The sequence below is a fragment of the Eptatretus burgeri genome, chromosome 2, assembly GCF_056783735.1.
Source record: "Eptatretus burgeri isolate ZD-2024b chromosome 2, Ebu_testis_v1, whole genome shotgun sequence".
NCBI classification, from domain to species: Eukaryota; Metazoa; Chordata; class Myxini; order Myxiniformes; family Myxinidae; genus Eptatretus; species Eptatretus burgeri.
The window spans coordinates 52,124,476-52,152,429 of NC_140962.1; the positions used below are offsets into that span (position 1 = coordinate 52,124,476).

General features: G+C 45.7%; 1 protein-coding gene and 1 long non-coding RNA gene across 8 annotated transcripts in view; one reads left to right on the plus strand and one right to left on the minus strand.

The window, feature by feature from the left end:
- Positions 1-12,839, minus strand: part of LOC147032042 (sodium/calcium exchanger 1-like) — a 424,503-nt gene extending 411,664 nt beyond the window's left edge. For 3 of the 7 annotated variants that reach the window (XR_015055017.1, XM_085869334.1, XM_085869332.1), the window contains exon 1: positions 11,511-12,012. The gene's annotated coding sequence lies outside the window, so the exon portion shown is untranslated. Of the gene's footprint in view, positions 1-11,510; positions 12,014-12,671 lie in introns of those variants that run through there. The other 4 variants (XM_085869331.1, XM_085869330.1, XM_085869333.1 and 1 more) reach the window with 4 other exon arrangements.
- LOC147032048 (uncharacterized) lies at positions 12,119-27,734 on the plus strand. The gene is made up of 2 exons (XR_015055020.1): positions 12,119-12,257; positions 27,473-27,734. It is a non-coding gene; the product is annotated as an uncharacterized LOC147032048 (long non-coding RNA).
- Positions 27,735-27,954: the final 220 nt, after the last annotated feature.

The window sequence follows — 27,954 nt, forward strand, 5'->3', positions numbered from 1 at the left end:
CAAGCAAAACAATGAAGAAGGCTTAATGAAAAATAAATTTGCCTGAAATCTTGGAAATGTCAGCCGGCAGGAGGACTTGACTGCCCAAACCTTCATTGGCTCTACATGGTATTGAGAGAATTCATTGTGTCCACGGAGACTGCAAAGCCGTTCTTCCACTTCATTTCAGCAAATGCTCAACAGCTGGAAAGCTAGGATTCATGCGAACATGGAAAAATAAACAGTTGTTTCAGCTAACGTCTGGCAGAGTAATTGAGAGAATCCATCGAGTGTTATTTTAAAACCAAACTCTAACAGACAAGCAAAGCTTCACTACCATTTCCCACATTCTGGCTCAAACTTAAATCAGGGAAACAACAAACCATAACCCTTGAGATAAGTCTTGTTTATACCTTTGGGAAAGGTTATTGGATCAGAAGTAGGCCATGGATGGTGGACCTATAGGATTGAATCAACCTAATTTCTTGAACAATAATTTTTGTGACAGTGTTGCTTGTTCCACAAGTTGTGAAAAGGAATACGGTTGTCAACGTTGAGTAGATAGTCTTGAGTCCTGCCACCTTCAGTCGAACTTCAGGTCTGGCCAGCCAGCTTGTGAAAGTCTTGGCGCTAAAAGTTCTCCATCTGATCCTGAAATAAGGTGGGAATAACTGTGGCCATTTCAAATTGAAAAGAGAGAGGAGTGGACAGATGCTCCATTCCGATTCAGAGAAAGGGTTGAAAAAAAGAAATCCAGCATATGCAAAAAAATCCACCAACAAAGATTGATGATTATTGCATTTTCTTTTGGTATACATAATCAAGGCTTGTGGAAGAGCTCATGCGAGTACACTGAATGGATGAGGATGCAACAGGACAAAAGGAACAGCAGAGAGAGGGGAAACACAAACAGCAGAGTTGAGGAACAAAATAGAGGCAGAATGGGTGTGGGGAGGAATTGGGGGGGGGGTTGGGGACAGGATAGATGCATGGGGTGGACAAGTTGGATACAGAACGCAACTCGCAGGAGGGAAAACTGGAAATTTGGAATGAGGGATTGGGCTGGGGTGAGAAGGGATTAAAGAGGGTTACAAAGATCATGGTTTTGAATTGGGGACGATCTGAAATGGTGAACATGTCTTTAAGATCTAGAGCGAAGATTGAGATTGAAGACAATGTGGAAGTTGGATCCACAGGTGTGGGGGGTGGAGGGGGGGGGAAGAAAAGGAGGAACAAATGAGTGCAGGTGAGGAGCAATTCTGGATTTTGGGAGTTACACCAGAAGGTGGTCAAAGGTGGACTGTGTGTGTGTCCTGCAGATACCTGGGAGATGGGGTCAAAACACAGAAAGATCAGAGGTTACTGCAAGACCAGAAATGGGGTGGTGGAAGACTGAGACCATCAACCTGTCTGCGATGGCAAAGTGATACACCCATAGACTCAGCTTCATCATGGGAGATTGCACTAATTTTAATGGCCTTGGTTTCCACATGTCAGGCTAAGCAAGATGTGAGGCAGGGGAGGCAGTCCAGAGGGGAGAACAGTACTCCATCAAGCTGCACATAAAATCCTTGTCGGTGGACAGCAGTTCAGGTGCGCCAAGGAAGGACTTTGCATGATGGAGAATGCCCAGTCAGTGGCTGGCTTTGGAGATCAACTTTGAAATGTGGTTTGCCCAAGAAAGATCATAGCTGATGGTGAGACCCAGGAGTTTGAATGCCTGAACTTACTCAAGAGGATTGTTACAAAAGTAGAGAGGAGGGTTTTACAGATGATCCTTTCAGAGAGAGATAGTGAGACGGAGATTTGTCAAAATTGAAAGACTTATTCCAAGTGCTTGACCAGCTTGTGATTTTGTCAAGGTCTAAAGAAAGGGAAGAGGCTGCAGCCTTCCTGTCAGAAGAATGAGGGGTGTCACAGCCCATCATCAGCAAATCAGGATAAGTGAATGGATAAAGGGTATTTCCCAGAGAGTAAAATAAAGCAAATAGATAAAAGGGATTTTCCATAGATTTGATTTTTCTGGGAAAGATCCTGAGTTTCTTCTTCCTTTTTTCTTTTTTTTTTTTTAAACCTACATCCCCTAATGCTTAGGGAAGAGCTTGCAAGTATATCACAGAGGAAAAGAATACATGGAACATCAACATACTTTCACATAATTACGTGAATATCATCCCAAAATCCAGCATATGTATGTATGCATGTATGTGTGTATTGTTAGATTGAAGGGGTACGTATTCGGTAAACGTTAAATGAGCATGGTCTGTGTGTTCATATAGCTAGACCATTTTACTGTAAATCAGGGATCTGTTAGTGAAGTTGTGCTGTTCTAAAGTATGCCATGAGGGGCGACAAAGTTTACGGCATAGGTAAGAAAGCATTATTCGCTTTATCCTCTCTGTGAACCAAGTGGGGTGGTACCAGAGGGGATTTTCACACGTTTGCATCCTTTGTGTGGCTTATAAATCCCACGCTCATTAATACTTCCTCCTGTGATAGTTTGACAAGCACTGTGCCTGCATGATGGCCTCCACCTGTGTTAAACTGCATTGATTCTGATTATATCAGAAGAAAATCAGCTGTTCCTGAAGGTTTCCTCTGCTGGGTCGTGTGTTTCACAGCAAAGACTCAACCATGAGCATCAAGAAGCTTTCAAAACACCACTGGGATAAAGTTGCGGAAAGGCACAGATCATGGGATGAATATAAAAATAATCCAAAGGCCTTGAATATCCCTTGGAGCACAGTCAAGACAATCATTAAGAAGTGGAAGGCATATGGTACCACCAAAATACTGCCGAGATCAGGCCATCCCTCCAAACTGGATGATCAAGCAAGGATAAGACTGATCAGAAAGGCCACCAAGAGGCCAATGCCAACTTTGAAAGAGCTACACGCCTTTATGGCAAAGACTGGTCACTATGTGCATGTGACAACAATATCCCAAGAACTCCACAAGTATGGCCTACATGGTAAGGCAGCAAGAAGGAAGCCATTACTCAAAAAAAAATCTCACCTTGAGTCCCGTTTGAGGTGTGCGAAAAACCACTCCAGATTCTGAAGCCATGTGGCAAAACATTTTGTGGTCTGACAAAACCAAGATGGAACTTTTTGCCCTCAATGCCACACATTACATTTGGTGCAAACCCAACACAGCACATCACCCAATGAACACCATCCCTACTGTGAAGCATGGTGGTGGCAGCATCATGTTCTGGGGATATTTCTCCTGTCGGACTGGGGCAATCGTCATGATAAAAGGGAAATGGATGGAGCAAAATTCAGAAAAACCCTCGAGGAAAACCTCCTGCCCTCTGCAAGAAAGCTGAAATAGGGACAGAAGTTCACCTTTCAGCATGACAATGACCCGAAGTACACAGCGAAAGCTACACTGGAGTTGCTAAGGACGAAAAAGTTGAATGTCCTTGAGTGGCCCAGTCAGAGCCCCGACCTAAATCCAATCAAAAATCTGTGGCATAACTTGAAGATTGCTGTCCATCAACGCTCTCCACGCAACTCGACTGATCTTGAACAGTTTTGTGCAGAAGAATGGGCAAGTATTGCCAATAAAGGTGTGCAAAGTTGGTGGAGACCTATCGCAACAGACTCACAGCTGTAATTACTGTCAAGGGTGTTTCCACCAAGTATGAAGTCAGGGAGGTGGACACTTATCCAACCAAGATATTGTAGTTTTGTATTTTGAATTAATTTTCTGGAATTTGTTTTTCACATGGAAATTGTGGGTTACAATGTGTATATAAAAGGTGGAAAAGTCTGATTTAATGCAATTTAATTCCAGGCTTCAAGGCAACAAAAGGCGAAAAATTTGAAAGGGGGTGTACACTTCCTATAGGCACTATAAATGGAGATGCTAAAAGAGGCCAATTTCAGTGTCATTAACAGTTAACATTTGTTACTCAGGTGCGTATAAAGGTTAAGTGTCAATGTCTGGGTAAGTACAAGTGTTAAAATTATTCATACATCTGTATTTAAGAAATAAGAGTTCATCAGACTTGTGCAACACTTTGCAACCAAAAATATCTCTCTATCTCGGCCACATCTTTCAAGTTAAAAACTCCAAACTCATGGTATATATACAACTTGGCGTGGGGGGTAACATAGGCTATGTGGCCGTTTCCTCAAGTGGGGGGATGGGGGATGGAAGGGGGCATAAATTATCAATATAAATGTGCACTGTGTAGCACCACTTGGTGGTGATGGCAGAGGGTATTAGAATTTCCTTTTTTACTTGGGCAACACAGAGATTAAAGCACTCTTCATATGGGCAAATTTGTCCTCCTTCAATTCTCACCCCCCCCTCCCACCCCAACCTTCCACCAAAAAAAAAACAACCTGGAAGGGCCTGTAAAACCTGTCATCATGTGTGACACATTTCTAGCAGGAAGGGACATTAGGATGAACGGGGGACAAAGGGGTGGGGAGCAGGACGTGAGGACAGTGAGGGGAGTTTGGGGTGCAGGAGGGGTTAAAGCACTCTGTGCACAGGTAAATTTGTCTTCCTCTCCTTCTCGCACAAATTTTTTTGCAAACAGCACGACTAAGTGGACCATCAGCAAAGTGACGAGTAGACTATGCTAGCAATTTATAATGACAAATACATCTGTAAAAGGAAAATACAGTTATTATTGGCAAAATGTTGCGTAAACTAAGTATGAAACATAAACATTCCCCCCATAAAATATTAAATACTCGCAAATACCACCCGTCGCTTAGCTGACGAGAGCACTGAGAGAGCAGGGGTGGGGAAAGGGAAGGCAGCACGAGGGGAGGGGAAGGGAAGGCAGCGTGAGTGGAGGGAAAGGGAAGGCAGCGTGAGGGGAGGGGAAGGGAAGGCAGCGTGAGGGGAGGGAAAGGGAAGGCAGCGTGAGGGGAGGGAAAGGGAAGGCAGCGTGAGGGGACGGAAAGGGAAGGCAGCGTGAGGGGACGGAAAGGGAAGGCAGCGTGAGGGGACGGAAAGGGAAGGCAGCGTGAGGGGAGGGAAAGGGAAGGCAGCGTGAGGGGAGGGAAAGGGAAGGCAGCGTGAGGGGACGGAAAGGGAAGGCAGCGTGAGGGGAGGGAAAGGGAAGGCAGCGTGAGGGGAGGGAAAGGGAAGGCAGCGTGAGGGGAGGGAAAGGGAAGGCAGCGTGAGGGGAGGGAAAGGGAAGGCAGCGTGAGGGGAGGAAAGGGAAGGCAGCGTGAGGGGAGGAAAAGGGAAGGCAGCGTGAGGGGAGGAAAAGGGAAGGGAAAGGGAAGGCAGCGTGAGGGGAGGGAAAGGGAAGGCAGTGTGAGGGGAGGGAAAGGGAAGGCAGTGTGAGGGGAGGGAAAGGGAAGGCAGTGTGAGGGGAGAGAAAGGGAAGGCAGCGTGAGGGGAGGGAAAGGGAAGGCAGTGTCACGGGAGGGAAAGGGAAGGCAGTGTGAGGGGAGGGAAAGGGAAGGCAGTGTGAGGGGAGAGAAAGGGAAGGCAGTGTGAGGGGAGGGGAAGGGAAGGCAGTGTGAGGGGAGGGGAAGGGAAGGCAGTGTACCATGGCAAAAGTGCTTCCAATCGTTGAGTGTGAAAGCATACTCGTTGCTGTTGCAGACTTTGGTTTCTTTGAATCCGCATTCTCAACCGTCACTAATAGGTACTCTCTGTGGGGTTTCTTTTCATTTTTTTTACGTTTTAGAATATTGGATGTATGACAGTGATAAGCAATATCTATTAAACAAAGTGAGCATTCAACTTTTACACCGTCTTCTTTAACCTTCCCAAAAGTTCCAAACTGCAATTCTGTACACTTTGAACAACATGGTGTCAAAACTTTATCAGTCGATGTATTGCCTACCTGTCCATCAGCAAAGCAATCGGCACGCTTTACCGGCTAACTCTAAATGCCTTGTTATTCATTTAAAAGGAACATGAACATAAAAGGGCATGTTTAGTTTACAAGTGACTTGCTTTTGCTGCTGTATTGCAAACGGGATGATCCAGGGGCAAACGGGATGATCCAGGTTCCTTTTCAATTAATTGATAACCAGGCCATGCATGTGTGACCAGAACATGGCCAACAGGGACAGAAAAAAAATTCCTCGAAAAAAAAATATATATATATATATATATATATATATATATATATATATATATATATATATATATATATATATATATATATATATATATATATATATATATTAAACGCCTCTTTCTTTGAAGTAGGAATTACTCGGAATCATCAATTGCAGTTCAATACTCTATTCCTTTTCATTCCATGGTTGGAATTGAAGACTTTGGAATAGATTCCGCACACCACCATTGAGCACTCCAACGACACTGTTGATGAGGAACGGCTGGCTGGGTCATAATAAACATTGTCCAGAGATGACCGGAGTATCAAACAATGTGCAAATTGGACAAATGAACACTTTTTTTTTAGCAGTCAAACTTTTAGTTTAGTCAAAACTGCTGCCAAGTTCAATTCCGCAGTTTAAATTTTGAAATTTGGTTCAGATTAAGAGATTCTAGAGCTCATCGAACTTCAGTGATAATGCTTATTAAATGTCCAGAGTTTTCTGGGGATGAAGGGGGAGGGGTTTGTGAGGAGGTGGGAAGGGGTTTGGAAGGAGCTGGGAGGAAGGAAGCATGAGATGAGAGGAAGGGAAGGCAGACGTGCGTTGGAGTGTTAATTACGATTCATACAGTCTCATAAAAATTATTCTGCATCGAATAATAGTGAAGATGGAAGCAAAATAATGTCTGAAATACATATTCTACCGGCCAGAGCCAAACACTGCATGGACATTTCCAGACAATCAAATAATTTGCTAATACAACTCCAGATGTTTATAAGCATTACAGCTGAAATGTGATAAGCTCTAGAATCTCTTAATCTGAACCGAATTTCAAAATTTAAACGATGGAATTGACCTTAACAGCAATTCCGACTGCTTAAAAAAAAAGAGAAAAAAAAAAGTGTTCATTTATCCAATTCAGACATTGTTTAACATTCTGGACGGTGTTCAATATGACCGCGCTGGCTTGGTGAATTCAACAAATGAACACTTTCAGACAATCTGGGGCATGAACCGGGGGATAATCCCCAAAAAAATCATTACATATTTCAGGTGTCCCCAATGTTGATTGCATATACAAAGTTTCATTAAGAAAAAAAAAAGTGCCTGCAATTGCATTTTTGCTATTTCACCTTTGAACCCACCCCAGGGCCCCAGGGGACGGGCCCCAAAAATGATGTCGCTCTTGCACCTTCTTGCCATGTGGTGATTATAACTACAAAGTTTGGTGAATTTCTGATCCGTTTAAAGAGGAGATAGCATGATGGACAGATGGATACAGAGAGAGACATGGCCAAATTACAATAATCTGGCTGGGTGCCAGTTTGTTTGTTTTTTAAACGTGGGGCTAAATATCAATTGCGCAGTGAAAATCATTAAACTTTCAGGGTAGCAGGATAGCTCAGAAGAAATGTCACCTCTGTAACTGTCCAATATGGATTTTATTTGTGACAGATTAGGATTGAACTTCAAACTGCCATCCTGGTGAAAAACAAAGCATACCATGCCCTTTTAGGCGTTAAAACCACCATACGTGCGGAGAAAAATCAGGCCATTGTGTGTCGGTTACCAGCCCACATTCTAAATTCCTGCCTCAATATGTCGGCTCACTGCATCAACAGCACAGTCGCACCTAAGAAACCATGCAACCAGCGGACCGAACGATTGAATACACATTTGCTAGACAGATTCAATCATACACCTGTAATAACAGCAAGCTGTAGATTCCCGGTGCTGTGTTTTGACATAAAGCGACATTACGGTTTGCAGTAATCATTTGATTTTCTTTTTTCTTTCTCAAAAAATCGTCATTCGGATGCCATGTGGTCAGAACTCAACATTCTGGTTACTTTACACAAAAAAAATCCCAATCATACAATTTGTATTATGTCGTTGGTTTTGACGCATACAATATAGTGATGTCATACAAACAGATCAAATATCAAAACCATGTGCTGTGGCAGGCATAGACCGTCCATGTATTACATGATGGATTTTTGGCAATTTCATGCACTCCCCCACCCCCCATGCCCCCCTCGACCACCCCAGACTGGCAGGATGGCTTAACGGGATGCATACCCACTTCATGAACTGTGCAGCCTGGGTTTGACTGCTGACCCAGCTATAACCTGTCATCTCGGTTTTTCACATGTGGGGCGATTCATCAACGTGTGTGCCGTCCCTCGCATAGACCTTAAACTGGGCATTGTCTGCCAACATTGGTTGGTGGATAATAAGATCACAGAGTGTCCTTCGCGAAGAGTAGCCAAGCTATCGACAGCACCATGAACAAATTCCACATTCCTGCCCTGACTTCTGAGTCAGAGCACTGACCCATCCAGGATTGTAACTCTAGTCATGGAAACTGCTTCGGCATCACTGGTGCTTTGTATAGAGCATGGTAAATGATCCGATTCCCCTACCCCCCCCACCCCCACCCTCTGAAAAAAATGAGATAGGGAAAATCGATTTGATGAAACTTTATCATGGATATGTAATAAACGGTGCCATATTGTCGTGAACATATAATGGACAGGTGATTTTGCATATAGTATGTGAGCGAAGCATGAACTAAAGCCAAAAAGACTCAGCAATGAAAGGAAGAGTGAAATATTGAAACCAACTTGAGGGGTCACATCATATGTTCCCAGAAGGTGTTCCAGCTCATCATGCCCGTGTTCTATCATTGACACGTTAGTTCATTTTAAGTACGAAATATCAATGGAAGGGGGGGGGGGAAGGGCACTGTAAGGCTGGCACAGATTTTACCAGGGTGTTTTTCCATATATATATATATATATATATATATATATATATATATATATATATATATATATATATATATATATACATATACACACACACAGCTTTATTTATTTGTTGAAAAGTAAATTGGATGGAGGGATGGAGGGACGGATTCTCACAGACATTACAATCCTCACTTCATGACAGGTCTTCTTTACCTTCGCATTCTGCGAAAGGTTATGTTTTGGTCGGCGTGTATTTATTTATTTATTTATTTATTTGTTTGTAATCTTGTGATTCGTATAACTCAAAAAAAGTATTAAACCGAATTGCATGAAATTTGGTGGGATGATTGGTCATTAGCCAGGAACCATTAGATTAGATTTTGGGATCGTTCGGGTCAAAGGTCAAGGTCAAGGTCACAAAAAGGTCAAAATCGTCTTTTTACGATAACACGGTCAATTTTTATTCAATTTGCATGCAACTAACGCCAAAATGTTCAGAATTCAACGCCTCATCTTGTGATATGCAATATGACACAATGACGCCCATACTCTTGTTACTGGTTAGGGGTCAAAGGTCAGGGGGTCACGACCTTGAAAAATATGCGGTTTTTGTCATAACGCGGTCAATTCTTGTCCGCTTTACATGATCCCAGCACCAAAATGTTCAGAATTTAATGCCCAATCTTGTGACACAATGACGTCATAACACATGTCACCGGTTGGGGTAAAATGTCGGGGGGGTCACGCCCTTGAAAAATATGCGGTTTTCGGCATAACTCAGTCAATTCTTATTCGATTTGCATGAAACCAGCATCAAACGAGATTACCTTCTCTTGTTGAAACGTTGTATTCACCGAGCTTGCGAGTGAAGACTCGCCAAAACGACGTGAGTTGATTGTTGTTTAGTCAGTAGCCCCCGAAAGTCGGGGGGGGGGTCATGACATTATAGATATGTGGTTTGTGTCATAAGACCATTCATATGAAACCAGTTCCCCACACTCATACCAAGAACAAAAAAAGTAGTGGCGGCGAAGGTATGCGCTCTATGAGTGCCCGTTCTAGTTTTGCATGTGGCAGCTTAGCTGACGGGGTAGCTATCATTTCTTGGAAAGCACAACTGTGTCGCTGATACAGTGCCCCTCTACCAGTACACACATACTCATTTTGCCAACCTCTGAAGGATCACAGCCTGAGTCAACCTCCTGGTGCATCAATTCAGCAGCCAATGGAGCTTGAACTCAGGACCCTAAGATTCCAAGCCACCACCCGAACCACCAAGCCAACACCAGGCTTACATGGCACAGGTATCCAAGCCACCCACATGTCCTGCCAGTTGAAATACTCCGCACCCACCCCCACGGTCAGTAAAAATGGACAGCATGGAGAGATTTGTGTTTCTGCACTTTGAGGTAATATCCCGACCGTCCCCGTCCACGTGTTGTCACACAAATCGTCCTCTTTTGGAACATTGCCTCGAAATGCATCCATCAAATCAAATGATATCTCTTCGCATGCAAGTCGTGCCGTGAACGGACATTCCGAACGATGAAAGCGAGCAATTGCTGCCTCCGATGAGCATGGTACCTGTCGCGGCACTGAGCAGCCTGTGAGCTACCTGATCACTCGAGGATGTGACAGCTCGGAGCCGCTTCACTTCGCACGTCCAGTTTATGGGCTCAGGTGAGACCGAGCACGTGTGGTCACCGACGTCCTTTGCGCGTCCAGTTTATGGGCTCAGGTGAGACCGAGCACGTGTGGTCACCGACGTCCTTTGCGCGTCCAGTTTATGGGCTCAGGTGAGACAGAGCACGTGCGGTCACTGACGTCCTTTGCACGTCCAGTTTATGGGCTCAGGTGAGACCGAGCACGTGCGGTCACCGACGTCCTCCGCACGTCCAGTTTATGGGCTCAGGTGAGACTGAGCACGTGCGGTCACCGACGTCCTTTGCACGTCCAGTTTATGGGCTCAGGTGAGACAGAGCACGTGCGGTTACCGACGTCCTTTGCGCGTCCAGTTTATGGGCTCAGGTGAGACAGAGCACGTGTGGTCACCGACGTCCTTTGCACGTCCAGTTTATGGGCTCAGGTGAGACCAGGCACGTGTGGTCACCGACGTCCTCCGCACGTCCAGTTTATGGGCTCAGGTGAGACCGAGCACGTGCGGTCACCGACGTCCTCCGCACGTCCAGTTTATGGGCTCAGGTGAGACCAGGCACGTGTGGTCACCGACGTCCTCCGCACGTCCAGTTTACGGTATCAGGTGAGACCGAGCACGTGCGGTCACCGACGTCCTCCGCACGTCCAGTTTATGGTCTCAGGTGAGACCGAGCACGTGCGGTCACCGACGTCCTCCGCACGTGCGCGCCTTGAGAACCTCGTTGTTTGCAGGAGCTTGAAACGCGCACTGCGCGCTCCCAACCCCCAATCACCCCTCCTTCCTCGAGGATGCACCGAGTTCGCGATGACGATCGATGTCAGGAGTATCGATCCATTCCAACGGCATCCTCACGACAAACGGCTCACCGTGCGGGTGCTGGAGCGTCCTCGCTCTGTGACAAACTTCAGAACCGACAAGCAAACAAGACACAACTACAGCGATAATATTACATTATTTCATACAACAACGTGTTATTAACGGACATTGCAATCAGGTCGGCCCGCGTGGCCCGATGTTGTTCGGCGCGTTGGTTCATCCGTTCTCGAGTACAAGACCCGAGCTGAGGTGGCCGATACTCACCGCTGTTGCTGCTGCTGCTGTTACTGCTGCTGCTGCTCAAGTAAGCCGGTTGATCCGCAACTTGCGGCCAGACATCCTACGGACGTCCCGCTCGCAGTGTCCGATCTCACGCCGCCGCCCCCTCCCCCTCCCCAGAGAAGGAATCCCTGGCGCCGAGAGCCTCGTGGGATGGAGTAACCCCGAAGAGAGGGGGGAGGGGGGCGGGTGAACGACGGGAGGTGGGGAGGGTGCGCTGCGGCGAGTCGGGACACGGAGAGGAGCGGCAGGAATCCACCGCAGGATTGACAGACGGAGCCAAGAGAGTGTCGAATAAAGTCGATAAAATAAGAAATGGAGCAAAGAGACTTTTGCACGGAGAACAAAAACTTGCGGGATCGAGGGAAAAGGGAGAAGGGTGAAGGGTGAATTATAGAGGACACAGAAGGGATAGATAGTCGGATGATGAGACGCAGGACAGGAGGGCTCGAGACCGACCGACCGACCAGCCCGTCGCTCTCCTCTCTCCTCTCTCCTCTCTCCTCTCCTGGCTCCGCCCAGCACGAGAACCAGCTGGCAGATTCACTCGTTGGCCCCGCCTTTCACACGTCAATCTTCAGCTTTGCCCCGCCCCTTTCTCTGTTGCCCTGCCCATAAAACCAGCTGGTGAATTCGTTCACCTTTCCCCGCCCATTCGGACAGCTGATCGACTCCCACACCACCCGATGCTTTAGCTCCGTCCTGTGATCGCCAAAAAAACGTCCCAACGCTGTATGTATTACCTGTATATACATGTGACGTATATATATATATATATATATATATATATATATATATATATATATATATATATACACACACACACACACACACACACACACACACACACACACACACACACACACACACACAGACACACACAGACACACACAGACACACACAGACACACACAGACACACACAGACACACAGACACACAGACACACAGACACACAGACACACAGACACACACACGTACTGTACATATATGTAGATGAGAACTTGCTATAAACAAGGGTCGCACGGAGGACGATTGTTTTTGATTGAGGCAAAAGCCTTGAACGAGCTGTTTAATATGGGCTTGTATACTTGTATGTGTTTATTTTTAAGTGTCCGTGGTGTTGACAAACAGTAAGACGATGCTTACCTGCACCTATTGGGTTAAACACGACGTTAACCAGCAGTACGGTGAATGAATGCTTCCTTCATGCCGCGGCACATGACGACCACAACCAGGCAGAATAAGCAAGTCGTGATCAAACGCTTTAATCTTTCGCTGGTGGACAAGTTCGTCGAGCCGTAGGGGGGCGTGGTGGAAACGTGACCACGCCTCCAACACCACCGGGTCCCGCCCACCGCGTCACAGAGGGCACGCTCGAGGTGGGGGGGGGGGAGAAAAATGCATGGTAAATACCTGTATTCCTAATTTAGGAATAGATCCTACGTTGTATGGGTGGTAGTGGTGGTGCTAGGGCGGTTTAAAAAGGACAATAAACATCCAGTTTTTTTTTGTGGGTTGGGGACGTGCCACGCGGGTTAAATTGTTAACGAGTCATCTGCCATAACACCAAATCGTAGTGATGCGTTACACTAAAATGGGTGATGAAGTGGGTGATGCACTGGTTCCGACCAGGCTTTCTTTCGAAATCCGGTAGTTCATCACAAATGGTGTGCTTGCTTGCGGCGGAGGGGGTGCCTCTGCAGCGTGTGTCTTCTTGGAGCCCATGAGTCGCCGTCGGCTGGATCTTTTTCGAGGTTATGGTTCGATAAATGTGCCCGTTTTCCAACCATTTAGGAGGTTGCAGCATTAGTGACGCAGTCGCCGTGTGACCTTGACGCAGTTCAATGATAATGTAACGGTCGTGGAGTCCCCGACGTGAGACATCCCCCTGATGGATGAGGCTTCGTTCTTTTGCATCCCAGGATGGAGAGGCGCAGCCGTGAAACACCGACGCGACAGAAGAGATGGGCAACATCGTCTTTATAAAATGATATTTGTTTTGTTGGTTGGAGCAGGTGCGTCCTATTGGCAAGGATATCTCTGACTGCACTAATTTTGAAATATAGAAAGTTCCAGGAGAATGGTGAGACCCATTGCCATTAGAAAGGTCTTCATGATGAGGGAAGGGAAGATACCAGGGCAAAAAGAGAGTTTGTTGATCCGGGCCTTTAACTGCTGAAGGTTGGAAATGGTGTGAAATGCAAGAGGCAGCTGGTTCCAGAATTTAACAGTGTGAGGAAATCAAAAAGGTAGGTTTAATGGCTCTGCACATCGAAAGGGACACACGGCATGGGTGGCTTGCGAAAGCCAAAACGAGTGGAGCGAGAACACCTCGAAGGTGGAGGCACTTCAGCTGATAGGTGAATCTGTAGAGCAACGACCGTATATTGATGATGGGACCGGGGGGGAAGATGAAGAGGAAACTGCTGTGCGGTGAGCCAGGAACCAAAGGCTGTCAGTAAACGAGGTGTCACCCACAAGACGAACAACCTTCGTCTGATCTCGATCAAGAATAGTGAGCACAGACAGAGAAACTCCACCCCAAAAGAGATTTCAATTCCAAAAATGTTAATCGAAGAAGAAGTATGTTTAACTGAGACTATTTGAAAAAGGAAATCTAGGTTCATTGAGGAGTTGAATAATAACGGGTAGCAGGTTCCAAGATTGACAAAAGAACAAAGGGGAATAGGGAGATGTAGACATCACACATGGGCTTTCTTCTTCCATCTGCAGCTCAAAGCTGCGGGGTAGCATCATTGCGTGAGGGTACAGCTGTGCCACTGATGTAATGCCCAGGTGATGGTATGAACTTGGAATTTGGACATGGTGCTGGCGATAGCTCACCTACTCTTCGCAGAGGACACCGAGGGATCTTTAACGTCCACCAACAAATGCCGGCAGATGGCATCCTCCTGAGGGACGGCACATACATTGATGAATCGCCTTCGTGTGAAACACCAGAATGATGGTTTATAGCTGGGTCGAGATTCAAACCCAGGCTAGACAGCTTAAAGGCGAGGGTGCGAACCTCAAGGCCATTCTGACAACCCATCATACCTGAGTGGATGAATGGCAGAAAGGAACAAGGTGGGAATTGAGCATGAAAGAAGTAGTGGAGGGTGATTGAGGCTGGAAAGGGAGGGGAAGCTAAGTGAGGCATCTTCTTCTTTCGTGTCACTACACTTTTCCCAGTCACTGCAAAACACAGGCTCTGGCACATGAGTTGAGAGCTTTCAAATAATCTGGTCTGCAAGGCTCTGATCAGAGAGGGCAATTCAGAAGAAGCTCCATTGTTTGAGGACTCTCTCAACAGTTGCAATTGATCGGGCCATTTTGATTATCTCCCCACTTCTGCATTCGGACTCTGCAGCATCCAACTCCAGTCCAAAGGCAGTTGAGACACAGCCAGGTTGGCCATGTCTTCCTGGCTCCTTTTGGCTGGGACTCAGGGTCAAGTAACAGCTGATGAGGTCTTGATCGCAGGTGCATTAACAGGTGCACTATACAGTCTATCCTATAGTTGTGAGAGTTACCATCCAGGGAATGATCAGCATGAAGGAAACTATTCCTGAATTGCAATCTCTTAGGTAGTGGCTCATGTTGAACGAGTGAGTAGCAAGAGTCACGAAAGAGTGGGTGGCAAGGGTGGCAAGAGAAAGGAGATTGCTCTTCTGATTGAAGGTGGAGCAATACCACGAAGCAAATTGAGGTCGTCCACACGCATTGGTTTGAGGCAACCATAAATAACTCTGCAGATTGTGTTGAGGACTGGATCCATCTTCTTAGCATGCGAGGAATGGCCCCAAACCTAACCGAATCCATTTATTCATTAGGGCCATACTCTGCACAGAGCATCAGTGCTGCAGAAGCAGTCTCTTGGGCTATTGGGCACAATCCTGCATGGGTTGCCACTCTGATGTGGGATACTCAAATGGCTCAATCAACCGGGTATAGTGGCGTGCGCCTGTAATCCGGCTACACGGAGGCTTGGGTTGGAGGATCGCTTGAGGATGGGAGCTTTGCGCTGGGCCACGCTACGAGAGGGTGTAGGGCAGCCCGGAATCATGGCGAAACCCAATCCTTATCCCTGTGTCGTAAGAGGCGACCAGGGTTGTCAGGAAGGGCATCCAGCATAAAACCTATGCCAAATCAGTATGCGGATCATAACGGATGATCCGCTGTGGCGACCCCTAACGGGAGCAGCCGAAAGACTAACAACAACTCAAATGGCTCAATCATCCCAGCAAGATGGTATTCATTTTGCCGACCTCGGAAGGATGCCAGCTGAGTCAACCCCACCTGGTATTAATTCAGTGGTTGAGCGGGATTTGAACTTGGGATCCTAGGATCCCAAGCCCGTCCCCCTATCCATTAGGCCAACACCAGGCATGGCCCAACAGGACAGATATATTCCGCTGCCAAATAGCACAAGGCAAGTGCAGTGCTTCAAATGGTCCCTGGGTCTGTTCCCCATTTAGAGTTGGACAACTTCCTCAAGATGTTGTTTCTGGCTCCTACCTTTGACTTTGCCTTAAAGACATGATCTTTGTAGCTGAGGGTATGGTCAAGGGTAACTCTAAGGTATGTTGGCCTGTCATTGTGAGTCAACCTTCTCCCATCCCAGTGGACATTAAGTTTTCAGTTTGAATCCATGTTCTTAGGATGAAAGGCACCGATTTGAGTCTTTTTCTGGATTAGCCCGCAAATGGTTGATGACATAATAATTAGTTAATTCAAGAAGTGCATCAGTGAGGGACTGCTCTACTTTCTCAAATAATTGATCCTGGATTGCAATGCAGAGGTCATCAGCATACAGGAAACTCCAAGTGTTTGGGTGTTTGGGTTGATCATTTGTGTAGATGTGAGATAGTAGGGGAGAAAGAACGCTGCCTTGAGGTAGTCCATTCTTCTGTCCGACGCCATCTGCTGCGGTTACCCCTGAGGTCCACAAATAAATGTCTACTCGCCAGCTTGTTATGAATCAGATATGTCAGTCTTGCATCTCTTGTTATCTGGAATAACTTCCATGTGAGAACCCCTTGACTGACTGTCATATGCTGCAGTAAGGTCAACAAAGGCAGCACCAGTTATCAGCCATTTCTCCAAACCATCCTTTATGAATTGGCTAAGATTCAGGAGCTAGCTTGTGCAGGACTTTCAGGGTCTGAAACCTGCTTTCTCATGGAAGAGATGCTGATCCACAAAGGGGGCTAGTCGATTTAGAATTTTTTTTGAACAAAATGTACGAGTTGTGTTCAAAAAGTATCCAACCTTAATTTTTTGTGCGTAAACAAATGAAGCTAGGGAGGCATGGTTTGGTGCACGTATGTAGGCGATCGTAATCCGTATGCATCAATATTTTCCCACCTGCAGAAGCTGTCAGTCGCCGACGGACCGCCGATGAGTGAGAAAGTGTAAGTGAGTGCAGTCGTATTTTCGTTTTTGACAAAATGACGGATCACTGTGGTCTCATCGCCAGTGATCACTGTGTTGAAGAAGTTGGGATCACTGTTCACAGTCTCCAGCATGTCCTCTGCGATCTCCAAACGGAGTTGCTTCTGCTCGATCGTTAGCAGCTTTGGCAGAACTTCGCTGAGATTCTCCTGAAGCCAAAATCATCAGTCACAATGGAATGAACGGATCCAATGCTGACGTCTGCCTCGACTGCAGGTTCTCTGATTGTGATTTGACGATCCCGCATCAGCAGGGTCCTCACTTGGTCAATGACGATCTCATGTCAGGATGTTGAGGGCCTACCAGAACGTGCTTCACTTTCCACTGATGTGCGACCATCTTTGAAGCGGTTGTACCACTCTTTTATCTGTGTGGTACCCATTTCTTCATTCCCGAAGGCCTGTTGAATCTTGCGGATCATTTCCACTTGGGAATCGCCAAGCTTTACACAAAATTTGATGCAGTAGCGTTGTTCAAGTTTTTCTGTCATTTTGTCAAAACCGAATATCCGACGGCGCTCACTTACACTTCCTCACTCATCGGCGGTCTGTCGGCGACTGACAGCTTCTGCAGGCGGGAAAATATTGACGCATACGGATTAGGATCGCCTACATAAGTGCACCAAACCACGCCTCCCTGGCTTCATTTGTTTACGCACGAAAAATTAAGGTTGGATACTTTTTGAACACACCTCGTATGTGTGACAAAGCAGCGAGGTTGGGACGGCAGCTCTTGGTGTTGGCGGGATCTTTTCTGGGCTTCAGGATGGCCACTATTTTTGCACGTCTCCACAGTTTTGGGATCTTATTGGTAGTCAAGCAGCGGTTGAACCTGTCTAGTAACCACGGGAGAGTTAATGGTCTAAAGTGCTTTATTTGTTCCCAGAGGATGTCGTCTTGTCTTGCAGCTTTATTGTGAATCATCACTTTGATACGAAGTAGCAGTTAACTCATGGTGAAAGGACTGGTGAAGTTAAAACCATCCTGGTTATCATTAAGAGACCTTGGATATTTAATTCCACTTGGGCGATGGCCTGTGTTTCCGTGGCTGTTCATAAAGAACTGGTAAGCGGCTTGGTCTGCTGTGATTTCATAGGGGGGTTGTGCTTTCGTGAAGTTGTTTCCCAGCACCTTTATGGTCTTCCAGGCTTTTCTGTTGCTATGGGTCATATTTATACATTCAGTCAGCTCTTGCCACTTGCTTCGCTGATATGTCATTGTTCAGTCTCTCTCCACATTCCAAGGTATCATTCCCAAATGGATTAGTCTTGAAGCAGTTGATGTAGTCCTTGTAGAGTTATTTTGCATCTTGTGACAGTCCTGGGATGTGATTAGTCCGACAGCCTCTCTGGATATTGTTCCTGGGAGGACCTTTTCATCTTCTCCACAAAAATATAGTTACGGATTTCAGAATCCGGTCTGATGAATGCATCCACACATCCAGGTCCTCAGACAGTTATTTCTTAAATGCATGTTCAGATTAGCCCCATTCCCATGTCTAATGGGATCTTAAATGTGATGCGTTGAGAAGGGTAAAGGATAGATCCCCTCTCTTCTGGGAAGCTTTTTTTCTTTACGACAGACACGTTCACACATTCTTTCATGAGCTCTGAAGCCCGCCCTAATTTTTCCTCAGCAACATTCTTTCGCAAACTTCGTTTTTTGAGCGCACGGGTCGTCATGGTAACCGTGCCCCAGTGGGGCGGGGTGAGCTTTGGGCGGACGGCACCCCACGGAGAGGGCCCGGGGATATAAAAACGAGTGAGAGAGCATGAGGTACGTTCTGTGAGGAGAGATGTTCTGAGATATAAAAAAGTGAGGAAAAAGCGAAAGAGATACATTCTGAAGAAAAAGAGAAAAAGCAAAGGGCGAGAGAAGCGACCAAGAAGCGGGTGTCTAACCAGCGCCGAAAAGACAATTCGCCCTTCCAGTGCTTTGGCAAGCGAGCGTGTGGTGCGTATGTGGGTGTGAGCAGTGCCACCAACAAGTGAGGCATGGGTCGATCACCAACAACACCAGGATTTCAACCCGCGATGGACGATCTCGGTGCCCTCCAGACTTCGACTGGCGTTCAAGGCTGCCCCGCGAGAGGGTGCACGGCAAAACTGGGTGCTGGTGACGGACGTGACACACACACATGCTTTTTCAGGACGTTTTTGCTTCACGGACGACTTTCTGGTGAGCAAGACGATTCTCCCCCTCCCCTCCCCCTGAATGATCTGTTGGGTACCCTTGGCTGCGTTTAGCTGTAAGTAAGTCAACCCCCGATAAGCATCTGCTCTTTATCTCTTTCCTGGCATTTTGATGGATTTTGCTTTGAAATTCATTCTTTATTGACCTCAGCAAATAAAAGGTTCTTTTTATTTATTTATTTTATTATTAATAAATTATTTGTCGATTTCCAAACTGTCCGTGTTTGTCCTTTCCTTCCATTGGTCTGGCATTGTCCGAACCGAGATAGACTGGGAGGTAATTACCACAGATTTGACCAAGAAATCGTCGGCACGCACCATCGGTTAAAACGCTCGGCCCCCCCTAATTAAAATCTAATCAGATAATATTGGTGCTTTGCCGAGGGCACGCTCCCCGCAAAGGTAACCACGTGACCTCTAGTTAAACGGAATAATTATACGGCGGACATGAACTCGTGGTTGAGTGGGTGGCGTTCGTGGCTTTAAAACAACCCACATTACCATAACGTCAATTGTAAGCGGTGGTCCCAGGTCTGGCTCAAACGGGGATTAATCCCCCTGAGTGACAAGCTGGTGTCTTGGTATCCGCGGTCGCAACAACATCATAGTTTGGGGGAGAGGCTGGTAAGTCTGATTGTGGCATCCAGATCTGCTGAAAATTTCCTCCAGTTCGCTTTTTCTGGTTGAAGCGTCAGTGGAAATGACCGCATGAGAATGAACCACTGTTTGGACTTTACTCCCAATCGGTCAATGTTGGGAGTTTGGAATTGGGTCGAGAACAATTTTCTCGCATTGGTTAACAATGCGGTTCGAGCAAACACAAGGTCTGGGTTATAACCGCATCTCCATCTGCTGCTGCTGAAGGAACTTGGTAGCTTTGCATCATGGACAAGAGACAGCTGTCTTGCATCTGAACAACTTTAAAATAACTCCCCATCACTGTTTGTCTGTAAGTATCCCCAAAGTATATTGTGGCAGTTGAAGTCACCTATCACCACATTAACAGAATTATCAGTAACACTGTCAGGAAAGGAGAACTCCTCACTCGGTGGCTTGCAGACTGTACTTCCAGAGATTTCCATAAGCTGGATATTGAGGACTTCAATTTTAAGGCCCGGTCACACCTTGACGTTTTAGCCAACGTATGCCGATTTTTGATTTTTTTTTTCTAAAACGCTGGCACACGTTGAATACGTTTTGGGTAAGTTTTGATAACATGCTGAAAAACACTGCCATACGTTGTTGTACGTTGGCTTTAAACGTTGTACTTTTTGGTTGTCCTCAAATTTTTTCATGCTTGAAATTTCACGACGTATGCCGGCGTATGACTCACACGTTCCGCTACGCTGGCCACAAGTTGTATGCACGGTCTGCGATCGTTGACAGACGTCAACACATGCTACTTGTAAGTTAATCATAAGTTGAGACACGCCGAGGTAATGTTTAGCGTACCCGAAACTTATTTCTAACCTATGATTAACGTGTTGTTGGCACGTTACGCGATCATTGCCACACGTCGACAGACGTTACTTTTAAGTTACTCATAGGCTGAAAGACGTCGGTATAATGGATCGTCCTTGCATCAGCGTCCACGGCCACGGCCAGGACACTTATTTGCAGCATTCTTCAAACTTTTCTTCGGCATGACGAGGATGTTCACACTTCGATGTCTAGCTTGGCTATGATTCCAATTGTCCATCGGCAGCGTCTATTTAAAATAGTCGAGTTTGAGCGTTTTAACACGTTCAGAAGAAATGCTTCAAATTTCCAAACCCCAGCGTCAAAAAACAAAGGCGAGTGACAGCAATTTAAATCGTTCATTGTAAACAATGAAAATAGCTGAGTGGTACCGTTTAAAAGTCGTTGAGTGTAAAAAAAAATCCAATTGTTGAGCGCAAGCGTCTACTTTCAATAGTGGAGATGCAGCCATTTAAATCGTTGAGTGGCAGCCTATGAATAGCAAACCCTACGTCACCGGCAAAGATAAACTGCCACACGATATGGATAAGTTAGGCTATCGTTGGGCATAGTTTGTGAACGCCGGCTACACGATAATTATTCGTTGGTATACCGTATCTATAAGTTATCGAAGCGCTCTATGCACATTATTAGTTCATTGTGCATTTGTCCAACCAGTTATGAATAGACCTAAATCGTAAAAACAAGCTATGGCTCATTGTTGAAAAAGCCCCATAAAAAATTAGCCATGAAGAACTTCGAACAATGGTGAAAAGATGTCTCCTACCCGTGGACACGCGGACGCAAGGACGATCCATCATAACCCACACCCTCCCCCTCACACTCACCTTCTACTGCCAACATGAACAAACTAATACTGATACTGATACTGTTACTGCTGACATGGACATCGACTCAAAAAGGACTCGAAAACCCTGTTGGGTTCCCCTTTGATGAACACCATTTTTATATACCAATTCCCAAAACCGCTGGGAACACGTCTTTTTATGGCAGTTGTAAGCTAGAAACACGTTCATTTATTTTTTTTGTCGACCGGAAGACGTCATTGGAATACGTCTACATACGTCGATGTGTGTTGGGACTACGTAAAGAATTGGTTCAAAGCACGTCAAACATAAGTTAGAAATAAGTTTCGCGTAAAAAAGACATTACCGCGACGTGTTTCGACTTATGAGTAGCTTATAAGTAGCCTTTGTGGACGTGTGTAAGCGTCCACATATCGTGTGTAAAACTTATCCCCATCGCATGCGGAACGTGTCATACGCCGAGTACGTCGTAAAATTTTGAACATGTTTAAAATTTCTTGACGTACTCTACTTACGACGACGTATGATAGCGTACTTTAGCGTTGTACTCACGTATACCAAACTTACTCATACCGTATTTGACGTGCCCCAACGTTTTAGACACATTTTTCTTAGGTCGGCATACGCTGGCAAGATCGCCAAGGTGTGACCGCGATGTTGACACTTCCATTTCTACGGCAGTTATGATTCGAATCGTTGTGCGTCAGCCTTTTAATAGGCTACGTCACGACATCGTCGGCGATGCGTGCAACGCGCTATGCCTAAGTTAGACTATCGTTGGGCATCGGTTGTGTCGGCCGACAACAGGTTCAGCATTCGTTGGTACAAGTTATCTATAACACAACGAAACGTTCTGTGTAGTTACCAATGCGTTATACATAAGACCAAGTCGCTATGAATACGTCCGAATCTTAAAAAAAAAAATCAAAAGTTCAACGTAAGCCAGCGTTTTAGATACATTTTAATACGTTGCCATCGCTGGCTAAAACGTCAAGGTGTGACCGGGCCTTTACCAAGTTCTGATGTGGAGGATTTGTGAATAGCAACTCCACTGCGAACGAAAACAGCACTGCCATATTGATCATGTGGTCCCTCTCTCTCAAGTGCCATGCCTGGGATTCTTGGATGGATCCTAATAGCTCTGCGATGCGTCTCTTACAGGCAATGAATGTCACATATATTTATCATGCAAATATCTGCCAGGAGATGTTATTTGGCTGCTGAAAGACCTTCAACATTGGCTGAGATGACAAACAGTGCCAATCCGGAAAAGGACCCTAGTTTACAACATTGGTCTAGATTGGACTGTAGGTTCATCTTTAGCACCCTCTCATGCAGATCAAAATATGATATTCGATAGGTACATGTAGCGTGGTCGAAGGATTAGCAGGCAAAGCCTGGCAGGGGCAGTGACGAGAACCCTCTTTCTGTGCTCCCAAAGTGAGACATGGAAAATGAGAGAACATTGTTGTCAACTTTTTTGAAATGAGAAGGAATTGAGTCTCAGTTTGGCTAAAGGAAGTCAGATTGTTTGAACCTTATTCCACAATGAGGTCAAGAACAATGTTCAGGGAGTTTGCAGTTTAACTATGGAATTCACAGAAGTGACGAAGAAGAAAACTGGGGTTTGCAGTTAGGATGTCAGCAAAGGAGTGAATTCGTTTTTTGGTGGTATGAGCAGGGACTCACGGAATATCTGAGCAATGTAAAATGTGACTTAAATCATCAACCCATATTTGCTTCCCCCCCCCCCCGACACCCCAACCCCAAGTCATCACCCTTCCCCTCCCAATCCTGCATGGCACATCCTCGACAGGAGGCCGTGGAAAAGCGTCTTTCGGGAGATGCTTTGCCATGGCCTCCTTTTGAGGATGTGGCGTGCAGAGTGGCTGTGCCCGAGCACACACCTCACTTGACGAGCTGTTCCAAGCCACGTGGCCCAAATCTCTCTGGGTTTATCAGCGAGGCTGTGACAAATCTGTTGAACGTGGATCTGACCACAGCTTCACTGTGTTGGGGCCGGTCCAACCTATGGGAGTGGTGGAGTCAGGTGTGGTCACAGAGGGAGGGAGGATGCTGATATGACGACCGAGTCCCAGGGGACGACCGAGTCCCAAGGGCAGCCAAGCGGATGTGGGTCAGCAGTGATCAGAGTGGGCTCGCTATCAGGCGAAAGGGGTGCTCCGGATGCTGGAGCAGGACACACTCAGTCTCATGTTGATGTGTGAGGGCACGTGGTCCCTGGTTCTGGGCCAGTGGTTCCTGCTGCTCTGCAGGTCCATTCCTGGAGCCCATTTGCAGGCCTGGGCGCATGGACTACAGTGGTGCTCACTCTGTGTACCCTGGATGTTCGTGGGTACTGCTCAATGTTTGTGGACATTGTGCAGGTGATCTCGTCGCTGATGCCAGCACTCCGTGTGCCCTGGCTGAGTGATCTTTGAGCCGTGGGGACCCTGTGCTTGGACATTTTTTGTTGGAAATTAAAATGTCTCTTTGCTTTTTGCATAATCTGCATTTTCTTTCATGCCATTTTATATGATTATTTTTCTTTCTCGATATAAAAAAGCAACTGTCAACAGCAACTCTGCTGCAAACAAATTGAAGTTAAGGCAATATGATATATATATATATATATATATATATATATATATATATATATATATATATATATATATATATATATATATATATATATATATATATATATATATATATATATATATATATATATATAGTAAAACTTGACAAATATCAGTCTTCAGACCACCTTGTCGAATGTTTGAGGTTCCCAATAAACCGAAATTAAATGAATCCGAAGGCATCAATTCTCTCCCCACTCCAAGCTTTCAAACACCCTCCCCACCACAATGCTTCGCCCCCTCCCCTCAAAGCTTCTACTCCCCATTCCCAACTCTGGCCCATCTTTGCTCTGCACTCCTCCCCTCCCAACCCTTGGTATTCACGCTCCTCCTCCCTACCCGAAGATGTCGATCTCCATCCGATTTCATGCCTTCAAACCCCTCCTCTACAACTGCTCAATCCTCCCCCCCCCCACATTGCAACTGTCAAGTGACCATGAGACCCAAAACCAATTAACTTCTTCCTGATGCATATGTACACATTGTCAAAAGGAAAAAAAAATGACAGATTTTATTTCACAACATTGCAAGATTCCCAAAAGTCCTCAAAAAGACCTTTAATGATGACATTGCTTTTATGGTGCCTGGTCGAGCAGTTTAAGAGAAAATAGTGAGAAATAAGAGCAAGAACCTTCGTAACCTCCTTCTCCAATGAGAAGAAGACTTCTCCAATGGCTTGATTTCCAATCATCAATTTGGTTTCAGACCAGGTCACTCTACCCTGGATATGCTGCTTCTGCTCTCCCATCAATGGATGGAGGTCCTCAATGCCAGACAGGAAATCTGAGCCGTATCCCTGGACATATCACATGCTTTTGACACAGTCTGGCACCCTGCACTACTCACCAAACTCTCTTCCCATGGTATTCAAGGCCATCTCCACTCATGGCTCGCAGACTTCCTCTCCTGTCGCAGTCAACGTGTGGCCCTAAATGGAGTTCTTTCATCCCCTCTTCCTGTGCAGGCTGGAGTTCCTCAAGGTAGCGTTCTGGGCCCTGTTCTTTTTCTGGTTTTCATCAATGATCTCTCCAACTCTGGAAAATCCTCTATTTCTCTTTGTCGATGACTCCACCCTCTGCCGTACCATCTGTCATCCCTCAGACCGGCAAGCAGCAGCTTCTTCACTCACTGCAGATCTGGATAAAATCACAAACTGGTCCAACATGTGGAACATGTCTTTCAATCCAGACAAATCTCACACTCTCACTATGTCTCTTCGAAAGGACCGTTTAGAAAACCCCCCTTTCCACTTTCTCAACAATCCTCTGGAAGAAGTTTTTTCTTTCAAGCTTCTGGGTCTCACTATCTGCCATGACCTTTCCTGGGAAAGTCATTTCCAACCTCGCCTCAAAAGCCAGTCACCGACTGGGAATCCTCCGTCGTGCAAAGTCCTTCCTCTGCCCTCTTGAGCTCCTGACCACTTACAAAGCTTTTGTCTGTAGCCTGATGGAGTACTGCTCTCCCCTCTGGGCTGGTGCTCCTGCCTCCCACCTTTCTCGGCTTCACGCTCTCGAAACCAGGGCATTTAAGATCATCGGCATCTCCCGCAATGAAGCTGAGTCTTTGGGCCTCTCACTCAATCACCACAAGTTGGTCGGTGGTCTTTCTGTCTTCTACCGACTCCTCTCCAGCCTTGCCCCCCTGCTCTCTCTGCGATTTGTCCCCACCACATATCCACAGTGCGCTCAAGGTCCGCCAACAACCCCCTTCTGGTAAAACTACCAAAATCACGAATCACTGCTCATCTTCACTCTTTCATTCCTCTTTTTTCCCGCCTTTGGAATAAACTTCCTCACTCTATTCTTTCCCATTCTTCCCTCCAGGCTTTCAAAACAGCTGTTCACCACCACCTCTTATCTTCCCCCATCCAAATCCTCCATCTTTTCTACCCCGGATAATCCACCCAAGCCCACTTCCTTCAATTCCCTTGCTTTCCTTCCTGAAAGTCCCTGTAATGTCCATCTTCTCTTCGCCATGTTCCCCGTCCCATCCCCATCCCTCTCCCTTCCACAGTTCACCTAATGTGTCTGTTCCCCACTGTTTTGTCCCTTCCACTCCCGCCCCTCTTGTCTCATGCCCCCTTGCTGTGAGTTGTGTTAGCTCTCATACGAGGCTCGACAAGGTATACAAAAAAAAAAAAAAAACCTCTGTGGTAAAAGCCCTGCTTGAGAGAATGTCAAATAGTTATTTGGTTGATGGAGAATCAACAGACAGCTGCCTCGATTGCTGAGTTCTATCTTCACAAGGCTCGTGACGCATATCACAATCGTTTTAATTGTTGTTCTTGGTCGTTTTACACAAGGGAAAACTTGTAGGAAGGGCATGACAATTGTGAATATGCCAGCTCCAAAGATGTCTTTGACTTTGCACAGCAGTAAGTACCCGCATAGTGGCCATATTGCTTCTTAGGTTGAAATTGTGGGTGGAGTCAGGTGAACTGTCCAACCAATAGATGGATCTTGGATGGACAGAGGTACGGTCCTTTCATCGTATCGACAAAGGAGGTCGTCATTAATGAAAGGGAGGAACAGGATTGGTGAGATTACAGAGCCCAATGGGACTCAATAACTGATGTGGAATTTTACGGAGAAGGTGTCTTTCATACTGTAGAAGTAGAATAATGGTTTTACAGCGAGTTGACGAAAGAAGGAGAAATGACATATTGAAGTAATTTTGGGAAGAAAGTCTTCCTTCGAGATGCCATCAAAGATGATATAGACATCAAATGCAATGATGTGACGATCCCTAAATGACTCGAAGGCAAAAGACCATATACATGAGTGACAGAAGTGAGATCAATGGTGGTTCTGGCTTGATAGAATCCACATTGGTGGTTAAGTGAAGCACAATTTTGGAGGGACATGAGCTGTTTTGTGATGACAGTCTTGATAACCATAAATAAATAATTACAGTTCAGGCAAAGTGGTGGAAGTTATATGGATTATATTGATCACCTTTGTTTAGCAAAGGAAAAATGTGTGCATGTTTTCAAGGTGAGGGTAAGATGCGTGAAGAGTAGAACACTCTGTAAAACTTAATAGAAACGGGAGCTGGCTCAGGGATGAGGTCACTGACCAAAATGTTGAGTACTCATGCATGTCCAGAGACAGTTTTTGGACACAATTTTGCCTTGGAGGGGGTGGCAGTATCGCTTATCTCGATGGGTATGTCATGGTGTTGATGTAGGTTGGACAACTGACTTTAATCATCATGTTTTCCCAACTGCAAAACTGTGTCCTCCTGGCTGTGTTACGGTCATGTAAAAAACAATAGATTCTTGTGGAATGTGACATGTATGTATGTATGGCAATTAATACATTAACACATTTTAATCATGAACAACTTTATATAATAAATATGTGGTTTTGTTTTTTCCAGGTGATGTGAAGGACTATGCTTTGGAAAATTGAACCCAATCATCAAAACCAAGAAAGGATAAATGGAGCATGGAACACAGAGCCGCCATTGTGCAGCTTTACTTTGCCAATCCCTCCTCGATTACAATGGCTCAAAAACGGTTTCGGGCAAAGTTTTTATTATTTTTATGGGGCTTCTTAAAGGTCTACAGAATCAGAAAAATAAAATAGTTTGATGTGATTACATTGATTTTTTTTATGGAATAAACAAAGAACTGAACGTCGTTTTTAATTATAATAATTTTTTTTGGGGGGGTGGGGCCAATCGAGTGTAAAAGGGCACCAAAAAAACATTAAAATCTTCCTTTCAAAATATTTATTCAAGAATAGAACAACGATTAAGTGTTAAGTAAAACCATTTCTGTTCATTAAACTAAACATTTTCTGATTGTGTGGACCTTTAAAGTTTAGGTCCATGTGAATAGGCCATAAACATTACCTGAC